We start from the raw sequence: 15,519 nt of genomic DNA, 5'->3' as shown, positions 1-15,519 counted from the left end.
GCGCTCCCCAGCCTTGGAGAGACACATCCGTTACGATCCTCATCGTGGGAATGTCCTTGTGGAAGGGAACCCCCCTGAGGAGATTTTCCGCAGAACACCACCACTTCAGCGACTGAAGAGCATGTAGAGACAGCCGTATCTTGTCGTCCCAAGAACCTGTCCTCTGATCCCACTGATCCTCCAAGCACTCCTGCAGTGGTCTCATGTGCAGCCGTGCGTGAGGAGTGAGGAAGATACATGAGGCCATCGATCCCAGCAGAGAAGACACCTTCCTCACTGTCGTCGATGGGGCGGTAATAAGAGCCTGAGCCTTCCGAAGGAGTGATAACCGTCTCTCCTCCGAAGGAGACACGCTTGCTGAGAGCGTATTGATGGAGGCCCCCAAGTACTGTATGCACTGGACCGGAGTCGGGACAGACTTGGACATGTTGACGTGCAACCCCAGCTTGTTCAAGAGAACGCACGTCTTCTGGAAGTGCGCTTGTGCTTCCGAGAAGGAGGCGGCCTTGATCAACCAATCGTCCAGGTACGGGTAGACAAACACCTTGTTCCTCCGCAGGTGTGCAGCTACCACCGCCATGCACTTCGAGAAGGTACTGGGCGCAGACTTTAGCCCAAATGGCAGTACTGTCTATTGATAATGATTGGCGCCGACTTGGAATCGCAGGAACTTCCTGTGCTTCCGTGCAATGGGCACATGGAAGTACGCATCCTGTAGGTCTATGGCACAGAGCCAGTCTCCCCGTTGCAGCTGAGGGTAAATCTGATGCAACGATAGCATGCGGAATTTCTCTCTGCAAATCCATTTGTTTGCTTGCCGCAAATCCAGAATGGGCCTGAACTCGTTCTTGTCCTTCTTGCGAACCAGGAAGAACCGAGAGTACAGACCTCTTCCCCTTTGAGACAGAGGTACGTCTTCCACCGCTTTTTTCCTCAACAGGATGTCTGCCTCCGCCTGGAGCTCTCGCAGTTGATACTGTGAGCTGACCGGCGGAATCGCTGGAGGCGGGCTGATGAACCGAAGACTGTATCCATTGCAAACAATATTCAGGACCCACTTGTCCTGAGTAATTTTTCTCCACTCTGCCAGAAAAAATTGAACGCTTCCCCCCCACTGAAGTGGGTAACGGTTGCAGGGGAAGTAAACGCTCAGGGCCGAGACCCAGCCGGGCCCTTGGACGCTGTAGCGGACTGTTGGCCTCCTCTACCCTTCTGGCGCTTCTGGAAGGGTTTCCGGAACTGCTGCTGCTGTTGTTGCTGCTGTCCCGAGGTCTGCCCACGCCCTCTTCCTGCAGCCCCGAACCGTCTCTGGAACGGGCGCTTTTTCCTCTCAGGCTTCTCTAACCCGACAGCCGTCAGGGTCTCTGCCTCCGTCTTCATGCGGGCCATTTCGTCGTCCTCATGCTTGCCGAACAGGGTCTCCCCCGAGAAAGGCAGGTTGGCCACTCTTTGCTGTGCCTCCGGTTTGAGTGAGGTAAGGCGAAGCCAAGCATGACGCAGTTGGTTAATGCCATGACAATATCCATGTGCCGCTAAAAGAGACACATCCGCCGCCGCGCTGATAATCTGATTCGACACCAGCATCCCCTCACGCAAAGTCTCTAGAAAGTCCTCCTTCTTGTTGCGAGGCAGCAGCTCCGCGTACTGCTGGAGAGACTCCCACAGGGCACGGTCGTAGCGCCCCAACAGAGCCCCGGCACTTGCCGCCTTCATGGTGGTAGAAGCCGTCCCACAGACCTTTCTGCCCGCCGAATCTAGCCAACGGCTATCCTTATCAGGCGGCACTGTCGAGGAAGGAGTGGTAGCATGCTGCTTCCTTGCCGCCGTCACAATGACCGAGTCCGGTTTCGGGTCCATCCTCACAAAGGTCGGGTCCGATTCCGGCGCCCGATACTTCTTCAGGAGTCTAGAGGGGGCCGGTTTCGTCACCGCCGGAGTGAGGAACAACTCCGTAGCGGGCTCCACCAATCCCGGCACTAGTGGCAGCAGGGGACGAGACAGGTGCTTCTGGTGCAGCGTCTCGAAGATCACGGACGTCGTAGGTGTTGGCACCGTCACCGTGATCCCTAGTTTGGCCGCACCCCTCAATAGCACCTCCTGGAAGGAGACTATATCGTCGACAGGCGATACTCCCGTCCTTGGCGAGTCCGACAGCGTCGGCGAGTAGTCCCTGGCAGACGATTGGGTGCGGGATCTGGCGCTGCGCCTCCAGCGGCGTCGCCCAGATGTCGATGATGCCCGTCCACGGCTCCGTGACCTTCCTCTCCGTCCGGAGCGGGAGCGCGATCTGCTTGGCTGTGGCCGCTTCGGAGTTCTCTTCGGCGGCGTCGGATACCTAGGCAACGACACCGACCGTGGCGGGGCCACAGGTGGGCCCGACGGTGTGTGCGGCGGAATGTTATGAGGAGGAGGAGGCGGCGGTGGTGGTGGTGGTGGTGGCGGAGGCGGTGGCATAGGAGTCCGCGGTGAAGGCTCCCTTGGCAAAGGAGGAAAGGGTGGCGACCTCGGCTTAGGAGGTGTATACACCACTGAGTACACCGAGCCCGGTGACTCCATTCTCTCCCTTCGTGACCCCGAGGAACTCCCGGCGTCAGGACTCCTCCTGCGCTGCCTCGGTGTCGATGAACGCCTCCTCGACGGCGAACGCCTCTTCGACGGCGAACGCCTCTTCGACGGAGAACGCCTCCTCGACGGCGAACGCTGTCGCGAACGCCTCCTCGACGGCGAACGCCTGGGACAGGTCCTCGACGTCAGGGATCCCCTCGACGGTGACCGTCTCCTCTTCGCCGACGGCGAACGGCGACCTCGCCTCGACGGCGAGCGCCTACGCCGGAACTGTTCTCGACGCCGATGACTCGACGGAGAAGTCGACGGCGTCGACGAAGATGCTGATGTCGTCGACGGCGGGCTGCTCAGCTCCCTCGACGTCGAGCGTCGACGCCGTTTCTCCCCAGAGCCCTGGGGAGACGGTGAGCAGACTGCAGCCATCCCCCTCGACGCTGTAGTCAACGTCGACGGGGAATGGGGACGTTTGCTGGGCTTCCTGCCCCTGGGGAGCCCCCCAGGGGCCTCAGCATGGGCAGAATCAGCCCGTACTGACCCACCTTGTGCCCTCAGCCTTCTGTCCTCCAGGCCTAGGAGCCTGATCTTCATCCTTTCCTTCAGGGTCCTGGCTGAGAAAGACTGGCAAATGTCACACTCCTCTGGGACATGGGACTGGGGAAGGCAGACGATGCACACCCTGTGTGGGTCCGACTTGGCCTTCTTCCTCTCGCACTCTGGGCACCTGTCAAACAAGCCAGGCATGTTGACCACACAGAGCACACACAAAAAGGAAGGCAACAAGGTACTTAATATAGCACGTGAAAAGTGAACAAATCCAAATAAACCCTTGAAAAGGGAGAGCTCAATGCTCCAGGGTCCTGCTAGCAGGAGCCGGAAAAAAGAACTGAAAGTAAAAGGGAGCTGCTGTGCATTCTGGGATACTGGAAAAGATCTGGAAAGTTTTCTTAAAGGCACAGTATCCTGTTCTGAGCCACATAATGGCAGCCTATGGGGCTTGTCTGTCCATTCCTCCCTCTCTATCAGTCCAGAGGCTTTTGCTGGTAGAGGCAGGTTTTTTCTCTGTGGAAAAGGCTGGGCAGGCAGTGCTGTTTGTGGATGTTGGTGGAATTGTCTAGTTGAAGTACTGGACAGTGTAGCCTGTGGATATAGGCTGCATTATCTGTCTTTGAAATTCTCTCTTAAGTGTAGATGCAGGTCTGCATGGCTTGACAACTTAAGAGATTATTTTTATTGCTCCGGGGTCCCGCACATGGGCGGGACTATTCACTAGATTATGACTATACACAGAGATCCCCTACTACAGAAGTCATAATAACAAGCGCCCTTCCTTGGAGGATTGCCAGTTTCTCAGGGCTCTGCGTTTTGTCGGGCAGCTGTGGTATGTCCCGAATCAGCCCATCTGGGCCGGTCCTTTCCGTGCCGACCGGCCCTGTTTGTCGCAGCTATGAAAGGGTGCACAGAGGCATGGTATGCGAGAGCCGCGGAACCTGTGGAAGGCCGCTGCTACATAACTGAAATTCCACTTGGCCATGATAACAACACTGCTTCCGCATTTGTCTCTGTGGGAGAGCGCACTGTAAGCGGCAGGGGGGGCTGCTCTCTGGCGAGATTCCAAATAACATAAATAGCACTGAACACTTCTGATACTCAACGCAAAGAAATTCAGATCTTAACTCTCACTTTGTGACATCACCCTAGCAAATGAGATAAGTTTAAAAAAGAGCGGCTACACCAACTATGTGTACTCCAGACGAAGTTCGGTCGGGGGGGGGGGGGGGGGGGGAGGGGGAACGGACAAGAAGTGGGTTTTTTCTATTTTTGGTTCAGTTTTGTATAAGGGCAGGCATGGCACACTTTCAATATGTGATTAGGAGAAGTTGGTGGACGCACGACATACATGATTCTGAGAGAGGACAGGATGTGCGGAAGGGACAGGGATGACGCAGACACGAGCTGAGTCCAATTCACAGAGGCCCTTAATGTCGCCGGTTGCCCCCTTAACACTGCTCACGTGGAATGTGCATGGGCTAGGGGATAAAATAAAGAGAGGTCTCGTTCTACAATATCTAAAGAGATGCGCACCGGCAGTGGCCCTGCTGCAGGAAACACATTTGGTGGGTTCGGCCTGCAAGGCTATGGATCGTTGGGGATACAAAATGGTGCCGCACTCGGCGTTCTCCTCAGGTTCAAGGGCGGTGGGGATTTTAGTGCGTAAACAATTCCCGCTGGTCATACAACATACACCAACGGACGACCAGGGTCGATTTGCTGCAATATTCTATCAGTGGGAAGGGAAACAGTATAATATCGTGTCCGTATACATCCCCTCGGCCCTCAACTCCGTAGCCCTCCCAGCGCTTAGCGCGTTTCTACTCGATCTTCCAGAGGGGGTGATAATGATGGGGGGGGACTTCAATGCTGTTATTGATGGCACGAAAGATAGGTATCCCCCCAGACAGACCGCGACAGGCACTGCACGCCTGGAAGGGTTTGCCGAGGCTCTCGGGCTTACAGATGTGTGTAGATACAGGCATCCAGAGACGAGACAATATACTTTTCAGTCGGGGGTACATAATAGCTTGTCGCGTATTATTTTTTTGCAGCCGCAGAGGATCTTGCGAATGTGGTGGATGTTGAAATTCGCCCGAGGGGCATTTCAGATCACTCCCCCATAATGTTAAAATATACGCGTCATCATAAAGCGCGGAGGCGTGTCTACCCTGTATATCCGGGATATTTACAAATCCCTAGGATATCAGAAGAAGTAATCACAACAACGCGGCATTATTTCCAGGAGAATGCTTCCTCAGTCCAGTCCCTGGGTACTCTTTGGGAAGCATATAAACCGGTGATTCGTGGGCAAATCATTTCCTCGGTTGCTGGGCACAGGAGGGCGGCGAAAGCCGAATTAGATAACATCGAATCGGACTTTCGCGCTGCTACAGAGCAGCACACACAGAATCCGTCCATAGAGACATCACAGGGGCTGCATGCCAAACAATGTGAATTTAGGGAATACCAGATGGAGACGACTAGGGCACGGATCCAAGCCACGCGACACACAGTATACGAACTGGGTGATAAGGCTAATAAACTCCTAGCCTGGCTCGATAAAAAGGAACGAGCACAAAGAACGATAGCACAGCTGCGAACGCCAGATGGCTCATTGGTGGATGTCATGGAGGAAATAGAGAACACGTTAGCCGGGCATTTTAAGCAGGTATACGAATCGCAGACGACTATAGACACAACAGAGGCGCAGGCGTACATCAAGGACATTAAGTTGCCTAGATTATCCCCAGAAGAAGCCCTCCTCCTGGAAGCTGACCTAACGGTCGAGGAAGTACAATTGGCCATAGGTTCCCTACAATCGGGAAAGGCAGCGGGTCCTAATGGTTTGCCCATCGAACTGTATAAAAAGACAGCCGTCTTGACGGCCCCCTTTCTTTTGAATATGTATCTCGGAAGCCTGGCGACGGGGGAGCTTCCCCGAGATCAATGAACGGCCACCATTGTGGCAATCCCAAAGCCTGGAAAGTCTCCTGAGGAGTGCTCCTCTTACCGCCCGATCTCATTAATTAACGCTGAAGCCAAAATATTAGCCAAGCTATTGGCGGCACGGTTGACCCCCCACCTGGCAACCTTAATTCACCCAGATCAGTCTGGATTTATGACAAATAGGAGCACAGCTCTGAACTTGCGGCGGTTACAGGGAGTAATAGCGCGCATGTCCCACATTCAGGAACCGGCAGCTATCCTTTCTCTTGATGCACGAATGGCGTTTGATATGGTAGAGTGGCCGTATCTGTTTGCAGCCCTCAGGCATTTTGGCTTTGGCCCCAAATTTTGTGCGTGGGTAAGGATGCTCTACACTAAACCTATAGCACATGTGGCTGTCAATGGACACATATCCGGAGACTTCCCGCTGGCGAGGGGAACGCGCCAGGGATGTCCGCTGTCTCCGCTGCTCTTCGCATTAGTGTTGGAGCCGCTGGCGGCATGGATCACATGGGAACCGATGATTCGTGGACTTAGATGGGCACCACACTGGGAGGACCGCATCTCCCTCTATGCGGATGATGTGTTGCTATACCTGGCATCCCCCGAGCGTTCTATCCGGGCGCTCTTAAATATTTGTGAAATATTCGGGAGAGTGTCAGGGTACACCATTAACTGGTCCAAATCGGTCCTATGTGTACTGCATGGTCCGACGCCATTGCTTCCGGGGGGTTGCCCGTTGCAGGTCGCAGAGACGACCTTCAAATATTTAGGCATTCATATTACATCTACGCCTGAGGAATTCATGCAGCGAAATCTTAGACCTCCCTTGGAACGGTTTCAGCGCGACACGTTAGTGTGGCGCGGTCTGCCGTTATCAATGCTGGGGAGAGCGGCACTCTTTAAAATGATGGCACTCACACGGTTTTTGTACATTTTGGAGAACACCCCGTTTCGAGTACCGCTAAGATATTTTAAAGCAATCGTGTCGGAGGTTTCAGGTCTGGTCTGGGGAAATAAACCGGCGCGCATTGGACAGGAAAAGTTGGTCAGAGGCTGGTATGATGGGGGTATAGCCCTCCCTAATATACAGTTATATTACTGGGCGGCCCAATTGAAAGTAAATAATAACTGGCTGCACGCTCCTCATACTGATCCAGCATTTCAGGCGGATAGGCAGGGCCTAGGAGAAGGTGGAGTCATGGCGGTGCTGTATAATAGAGCAAAATCCAAACAACTGATTGGGCCAACAGTGCACACGGTTCATATATGGTACGAGGCGCATACCAGGCTGAGTTGGAGAGGGGTTATTACGCAAATGACACCACTCGGGACATCTCAGCGTCTTGGACGACTGAAGAATAGTAAAGGCTTTGATAAATGGGATGTGATAGGCATATCCACGGTGGGGGATCTCTGGAACAAGGGCGCGGTAATACCATTTGAACACTTACAGGCCAAATATGAACTTGCTGCGTCGGAATTCTACAGATATATGCAGGTGAGACATGCGTTACAGGCGACTATCCCTGCAGGTACCATCCTGGCCGAGGCCACTCCCTTGGAGGATAGATTATTAACTGAGTATATGCATAAAAGGGCCACCTCATTTACCTATCGTAAGCTGGTGAACAATCTGCCGGACCCTATGTTGGCACTTAAACGGAAATGGGTCGTAGACCTGGGAGAGTTGGATGATGGAGAGTGGCAGGAGGCGCTGTCATCCCCTCGGGAGGTGGCAATACCGGCACGCCTGCGGTTGATACAATTGAAAGTACTTCATCGTACATATTACACTAGAGTGACCCTCTTTAAAATAGGGATGGCTGCACACGAATTTTGTCTGAGGGGCTGTGGGGAAGAGGGTATCTTCTATCACACGATATGGGAATGTCCGAAGATTAGGGCATATTGGATCAAGATAATGAGGACTATGTCACAAACCGTGGCGGAATCAGTGCTTCCAGAACCGAAACAACGCTTATTAAACATATGGGAGCCGACTGATCTAACCCACCCAGCGCAGGACTGGGTAACGATGGGAACCGTGGTTGCTAAAAGAAATATTGCAAGGAGGTGGGGATCGAACGAGGTACCTGCACTGCGAGATTGGTGTAAGGATATGGAAGAAGCCATGGTAGCAGAAAGGGCGGTGTATGTGCATCGAGGGTGCCCCCAAAAATGGGCAAGAGTCTGTGGAGATTGGAATAAATTCAGAGGGTACATTTGTGACCCACCAGGATTAGACAATGTACAAAGATCAGATTAGAGATTTTGGAGGAAAGGGGATGGGGGCGGTGGGCGGGAATGTTGTTGGAAGTTCACTGGAGTTGTGTCCACATATTGCTTTCATAAAGGTAAAAATGTACTGGTGCTGCCAAGAAATAATTCTGTACAGATCATGCGAATTGTTGATGCCCTATGTTTCTAATAAAAATAATTTACAAAAAAAAAGAGCACTAATGGCTTAATATTGAAGAGATTATTTGAACCCTATCACCGTACAAGGGGTTGTGTTGTGCTGGCAGCGCTTACGCACAAGAAACAAAGGGCTTATTTACAGTGGGGCAGACCGCATAATCTATTAAAAAGTTGCGGACATCCCGGCAAAGGCGATAACACACTTGTAATACTGCAGACGTGACATCCACGACGTCTATGACGGAGTATCCTGGCAGCCAACAATCTAAGGTCAACAAGCAATCACGCCTTGTTGTGGGCACTGGAAGCAGGGCTAACAAGCGCTCACCATGACGTAGTTGCTCGGCTTTTTCTGCCGTCCCACTTGGACGGCCTCGCCTGCTAAAAGGTTTCTTGTCTTTATGGGGCCATGTGTTTGGCCCCATAAAGATAAGAAACCTTTTGCGACGCAAGGAAGGCAGACGAGCCTGTCGAAATGGGACGGCTCAAAAAGCCGAGCAAATACGTCATGAACAGCTCTGTTTCAATGGCTGGCCACCGTTTACCATAAACGGTGACGCCAGCCAGTGGAAAAGAGGGGCTGGGCTTAAAGCCCTTTACCGAAAAGACCTCAAAACATTCAATCTCGCCAGCGAGACTGCGCATGTGCGCAGCCTACGCTAGCGAGACCTAAAAATGAATGTGCTGGAGTAACGTGAGCCACACGGAGGCCTGACAAAACGTGAATGTCCTAAAACGTATTTGCTCTTTAATTCCCATGCAGTATCCTTACATGAAACTGAACCATCTCAAGTATGTTATAATTAGGGCTCCCAGTTTTATGGTATTTATTTTTGGGCCATTTTCATCTCTATTTATCGATATTTATTTTTGGGCCATTTTATCTGTATTTATCCATATTTATTTCGTGTTTTGCATATAAATGAAGTTTTAAAACTGTACATTTCTATATCTATTTAACTGATAGACGAGCACTCATACTTTGATGTCTGTCGTAATTTAGCTATTTAAGATGCCAGATATTACACAACAATACATCCACTGGTAAATACTAGCATTATACCATAAATGTTTGTTGACATATGCCATTAGTTAAAGAAATGTCATCCTGTTTTTAAATTTCTAATGCTGTCCATCTGCTCAGCTGCTGGCCTATAATCTATGAAAGACAGTACAGAGAGTCACTTAAAAAAGCACAATTTTCTGTATTTATCCACTTTTAAAATTAAATGCAGACTGTATTTATCTGTAAAAATGTGTAAAAACGGAAAACAGGAAGCATAAGTTATAATGGCAAGTACATGGCATACGTTCTTCGTTTCACATTTCAAAAAGTTCAAGTGTAAGCCTTGACTGGGAAATGGAAGCATGCAGTTAAAAAAGCAAAGTATATAACCCAGACAAGGAGCCTCTTGCACATATTACATCTTGCCTAAGATTAGAAGAGCCTAAGTGTATCTACTTAAAAAAAGAAGTTTATGCTCCAAGAGGTTTTAACATTCCAGAAAGCGTGTGTACATGGACTAGAAATTGTATATACATCAACTGCTGACTCAACTTGTAAATATTTTAGGTGAAACGCTTATTATGAATTGTTATTTAACTGATAGCAAACAGTAGTTAGGTAACATAAGTTGATGTGATTTTGAGTAATCGGTGGCTAATGAATGTTTGTAGAACATGTAAGTCTGGTCACCTAACATTTATTGTGAATTAATAATAACTTTTAATTTCCATTGCGTACAACAAATAAATACAAATACTATGACCCATCAACCAAAAATCATTAATGCCCATTACACTAAACATTTTACAGACTATATGGTTCACTACACAAGAAATACATACGGGCAGCAATAACCACTATGTGCAATCAATGAACAAGTTACTTTCTCTTACGTTCTTTCTGGTGGATACTCTAACTGAAGATTTCACTCCTTGTGAATATATCAGGCCACCAGACCGCTTCCGAAAACTAAAAAAAGCAGTGCTCCTGAGTACCGGTGGGGGGAGCCATGCGGTACTGCGCTGATGCCGTTCCACTCAGGAAGAGACCAACAGAGCCACATAGAGGCACCATCCAGACGCGTGGACAGCAGTTTATTTTAAAAGTTTTATATAGCGTGAACAAGACCGATGAGGGTATCAGAGCGCTTTACAGTTTAGCGATAGAGATGAAGCATATAAATCAGACAACAGGGTAATCGAGAGTACAGGGGGAGAAGAACTTTAATCCGACAGAACAAGGAATAATCAAACAGTTGAAGCATGGACTAAGGGTGAGCAACGTGTCACATCAGGCCTGGAGAATAGCGGCACAAGAATAAGCGAAGCAGATTACAAATGTCGCAGATGAGGAAGCTAGGGGATGCAATAACAAAGTAAATACAAAAAAGTACAAAAAAGAAGCAACTCTCTGAAAACCAAGATCAAAACACAATCATAAAGATTCTGGTAATAAACAAGGGAGAGGGAGGCACGTATTTGAGTACTTGTCGGGAATGGGGGTTCTAGGGCAGAAATTTGTTTACCAAGAGTGTGTTAACTTCCTTTTTGAAAGATGTTCTTGAGGGGGTCATCCTGATTTCAGGGGGCAGGGAGTTCCAAATTCTCTGGGCGATACCAGAGAAAGCTTGATCGTAAGTTTTCTGTTGTCTGACATAGGTTATTCAAGAATAAGGTAGCCCGTCATAGCCTAAGGGGACTCCATCCCCCAACACGCCCTGCGGCTGCCGCCGCCAACAATGTTGTTCGCGCCAGGAGGCGGTTAAGACCAGTTCGGGGCTCTCGCAGCGCGGAAAGCGCCCGGGCCAAGGGCAGGCCCATCCACGCCCGGAGGAGGCTGGGCTGGGCCATCCCTCTAACATTTGAACTCTAGGAGTTACGCAGCAAGACTTTTTTCTTTCCATTTTCTCTATATTGTTGCTGGATGCTATATTCAAACTCACATGGAGTGATTGAGTGACTGGGACCTTATCAGGGGGCATTACTGACACCATTGTTTTAATTTCTTTACATGACTATTGCGGCTCTTCTTTCTCTTGCACTAGTGTTGTCCAACAGTACCTTGCCCCTACTATCATCATAGTTATGGGAAAGAGAAAACCAACAGAGGGGTCCACCGGCACCACAAACACAAAAAAATCAAAAAGAATTGCCAAATGTGCCGGCAGGAACTGTGTAATTGACCGAATTGACAACCTTATTGTTGACTGTGAGGACTTGCTACACTCTGACACATAGCTCACAACTGCAAATACCCAGTATGTTTGGAAAGGTATCGAGACAGCCTACGACCACTGCCGTTACTCAGAGCAAACCTTTTAGTCCGGATGTACCCGATCCATCTCATCCATCTACTATAGTCGATATTGTCCATTGTAGTAACCGAATCTCACCATTATCTGACATAGCCGATGAACTCATTATCCCTGTTCCCCCTGTTAACTCTCCTTTGGATATTATGTTACCAGAATCCACAACTCAATCAGGCAAGGAATGTATTGTTTTAATCAATGACCTAAGAACAGAAAAGGGAGAGTTAAAAACTATCAAATCTAGATTGGTTCTTACAATAAATAAGCTTAAAGGTGCAAATGATATTGACAAGTCTACCATTCTGAACACCCAGACGACCTAACAGCTCGATGCACAACAGCTTATATCCCCACCTGATGCTCCCTACCCACAGGGGACTCATGGAGCACACAAGGCAGTAAGTAGGAATTCTAGGTCCCTAAGATCCCAGTCTCATTCCCAGCACAACACTAGAGCCAATCCTGTCCAAAAATGGAGTAATAGTGTTTTGAGCAATTCTAGTTTGCCTAACTCCCGTCAGTTGCAGTCACTGAATCCTACATGGATCTCTAATCCTCAGTACGATAGAGTTAACAGGGGGTGGAACGACAGGCCCGCCTCTTGTTTTAGAAGTGCCTAATAATTAAAAAAACAAACTTGCAATGATAAAAGGTACCTAAATTGCAGCCCCACGTTAAGTCTGAATCTAAAGATTCTCTCATAAACAAAACCACCCACTGGATTAGGCATAATAAAGGCTGTAGCGCGATTATTCGAGAAGACATCCTCTGTGCCTGAAGGGGCTCCCCCAAGAACTCAATGTTTGACGTGATTGAACTAACATTAAAAGATGCAAGGTTGGTGAATGATCTAGTGGCCCTAGACAATAGGACAAACACCTACAAAAATTCATGTATTAGATTCAAGTATTGCAGGCCAGGATCTTATGTACTGCAGGGTATCAGACTTAGGAAGAGCCCCTTATCCCCAATGCGCGATGTGGATTGACTCACGAATACTTCAAATTATTCCCTTCCTACCTCTGCACCACTTCATGTAAATTGCAGTAATGCATGTGTAGCAAGGTCTGGTAACTTTACCCAAATTCAACCTCTTGACAGTGGTCTAAGGGGGTGAATCTAGCCTGAATAGTATGGTGTGTGGCCAAAAGGGGAAATTGAAAGCTCCTTTGCATCTACTGTTAGACCACACATCTTCCAATAGTGGCCATATCCCAAGGCCCTTGGGAGTCAGTCACACTGCTGAGCCATCATCTACTAATTTGCACTCCAAAGTAAAAATTGAAGTACCACCTAATTGCAACCCTGATGTAGGCAAGGTTGCGCCTCCATTGACAATCACTTCACCAATCCGATCTGATTATTCGATTACTGATAATATGTCGTCTTATGACGCAGAGACCTATAGATGCTTACCCACACCCAACAATGAGGTAATAAATAGACTGACCCTAAACTCCTGGAACCTGGCGGGATCCATTTAAAACTTCAAGATCCAGAATGGCACTTCTTTATAGTCAAAAATGATATCTGTATTTTCCAGGAGACTTGGGCTGTGGACAGGGTACACATAAATGGTTACACAACATACAGTGTGGAAACTAACGCGCCCCATAAAATCCGGCAGAGCTAGTGGGGGGCAGATAACTCTTGTGAGGAATACTCTAGCCTGCAAGTATAAACAGCTAACAATAAAATCACAAGATAGATTGGGGAAACAGCTTGCCTTTCCAACAGGCCTAAATTTGACCGTGTTTAATGTCTCTGCTAGGTCCGAATCTTACAGCAGTGCGTCTCAAATATTATCGTTGCTAGATGATCTGGTTGGAGTATATCAAAGGAACTCCAAAATCATACTAGCTGGGGATTTTAATGCCTCTTTCGAACCCTCTTCCCTACTAAGTACTTTACTAGAGGAGGAGGATGAGATATGGGGCATACCTAATCTGGCAACGACTAAACGTTCAAGTTAGAAAAAAAGTTTTCCCTTTGGACACAACCAATACTCAATCATTCACACATCAGAAATACCCAGCCAACAAGGACTTCTAAATGTTCACCATGAATGTATAGAAGCACTTATGAAACCAATTATGAAAAAATATACGTCTTTTTAATCATAAAACCTGGTCACCTGATACACCGTATATCATACATTAAAAAACATCTCATTATTTATAAAAACATGTGTCCAAAAAAACACAATTCATCAGAATTATAACATCCCTAAAGGAGAACAAACATAGACAATACACTTTGTCATTTATATGTTAATCCGGTTATCTTATATACAGCAGATAACATAGATGTAATTATCCTGTCTTTTTGAAGCTGCTGAATGATCCGGATTTAACAAAACAAGTAGGCGTCGACGCGTTTCAGTGGTATATATACATTTAAACCACCTTCATCAGGACAAATAGAAGTATTTTCTCCTTAAGTTTGGTTGTACTCTTGCCGGTGCAACAGCAGTGTAGTGAGTTATACTCCCGCTGTTTAATGGAGTGAGGGTAAACCAGCTAATCTCATAGATTAAAAATCCAACTGTTCCCAAAATCCAGATTATTTATTTCGTCTCAATTGGATGACGTTTTCACTCTAAAAATCGATAAAGAATTTTTGCATTCTGTGGTCTTTTATCAATTAGACTCCACAAGCATTATGTTCTTCATATTAGATTTGGTTATGCATTGATCCTGAAATTTCGGCATTCACGTCTTTTCAATTACGGGGATATTATTCGTGGCTTTCCAGCCTGACGTGTTCTTTTACCCGGTGCGTGATTTCGTTGTGCCGTGAATGCAGTATATCCAAACGTATAACCAAACGTTGCCATCGTTTAACATCCGTTTCCTTGCAGATTGCATCATTGGTTACAGGAAGGAGCTTGAGGGCATGCAACGGGAGGACTGTATCTGATATAAACAGGCACGCCACTTTCATTTTTTTTTTTTCATTTTTTTATTATTGCAGGCATTACAAAAATTACTTTGCATGGTTAATTGCATAGAGAGAAATTTACGTTAAACAATGGACATATAAAGTAAAATACATGCGTAATAGCTACAATTAAGGAGAAAAACAAGCAGATAATCCATAGGATTAATATAAATATAACTTAAGCATATTACAATCATACATTTGCATTATTATTCTTCCAGGTTTCTATCGGTTCCCAGATCGTATTCCCTAGGGATCTCGCTTTTTTGCCTTTACATGCAAAGATAGCTTTCTCCTGGTTATACATAGCCAGTAGCCTAGCTAGCCAAACCTGGAAGTTGGGGGGGTCTGTGTCCTTCCAGCGGGCTGTTAAAATTATCCTATAGATCGCTGTCCCTAGAAAGAGACAGATTTCCTCTCTCTTTGTATGCCCGAGTGTATTATCGTAGCCCAGCATATATAGGGTGGGGGATTCAGATATTGAGTGCCCGAACACGTCCTGCCAGAAGCCAGCTATCAGATCTCTTAGAGGAGCAAGTTTACTACACTCATAGAGCATGTGGAGTAAATGTGCCCCACTTTTCCCACACCTTGGGCATTCTGAATTCACCCTTTTCCCCCAAGAGTAAAGCTTTGATGGTGTAAAATAGAGATCATATATGGTCTTGTATAACTGAGCTTTGAGATTGGATGAAACAAATAATTTCATTGAGAGATATAGAGACATATCAATGTCCACATTGGAGTTATTTAAATTGCATGACCATCTCCTTTCCGT

The 15,519-nt window shown here is 47.8% G+C and overlaps 1 protein-coding gene across 5 annotated transcripts in view; it reads right to left on the bottom strand.

Moving 5' to 3' along the window:
* The window catches only part of LOC146798697 (nuclear RNA export factor 1-like), an 801,269-nt gene that overhangs the window by 607,563 nt on the left and 178,187 nt on the right, over positions 1-15,519 (bottom strand). The window lies entirely within an intron of this gene.

The sequence above is a fragment of the Triturus cristatus genome, chromosome 9, assembly GCF_964204655.1.
Source record: "Triturus cristatus chromosome 9, aTriCri1.1, whole genome shotgun sequence".
NCBI classification, from domain to species: Eukaryota; Metazoa; Chordata; class Amphibia; order Caudata; family Salamandridae; genus Triturus; species Triturus cristatus.
This window is presented reverse-complemented; position numbering and strand designations above follow the sequence as displayed.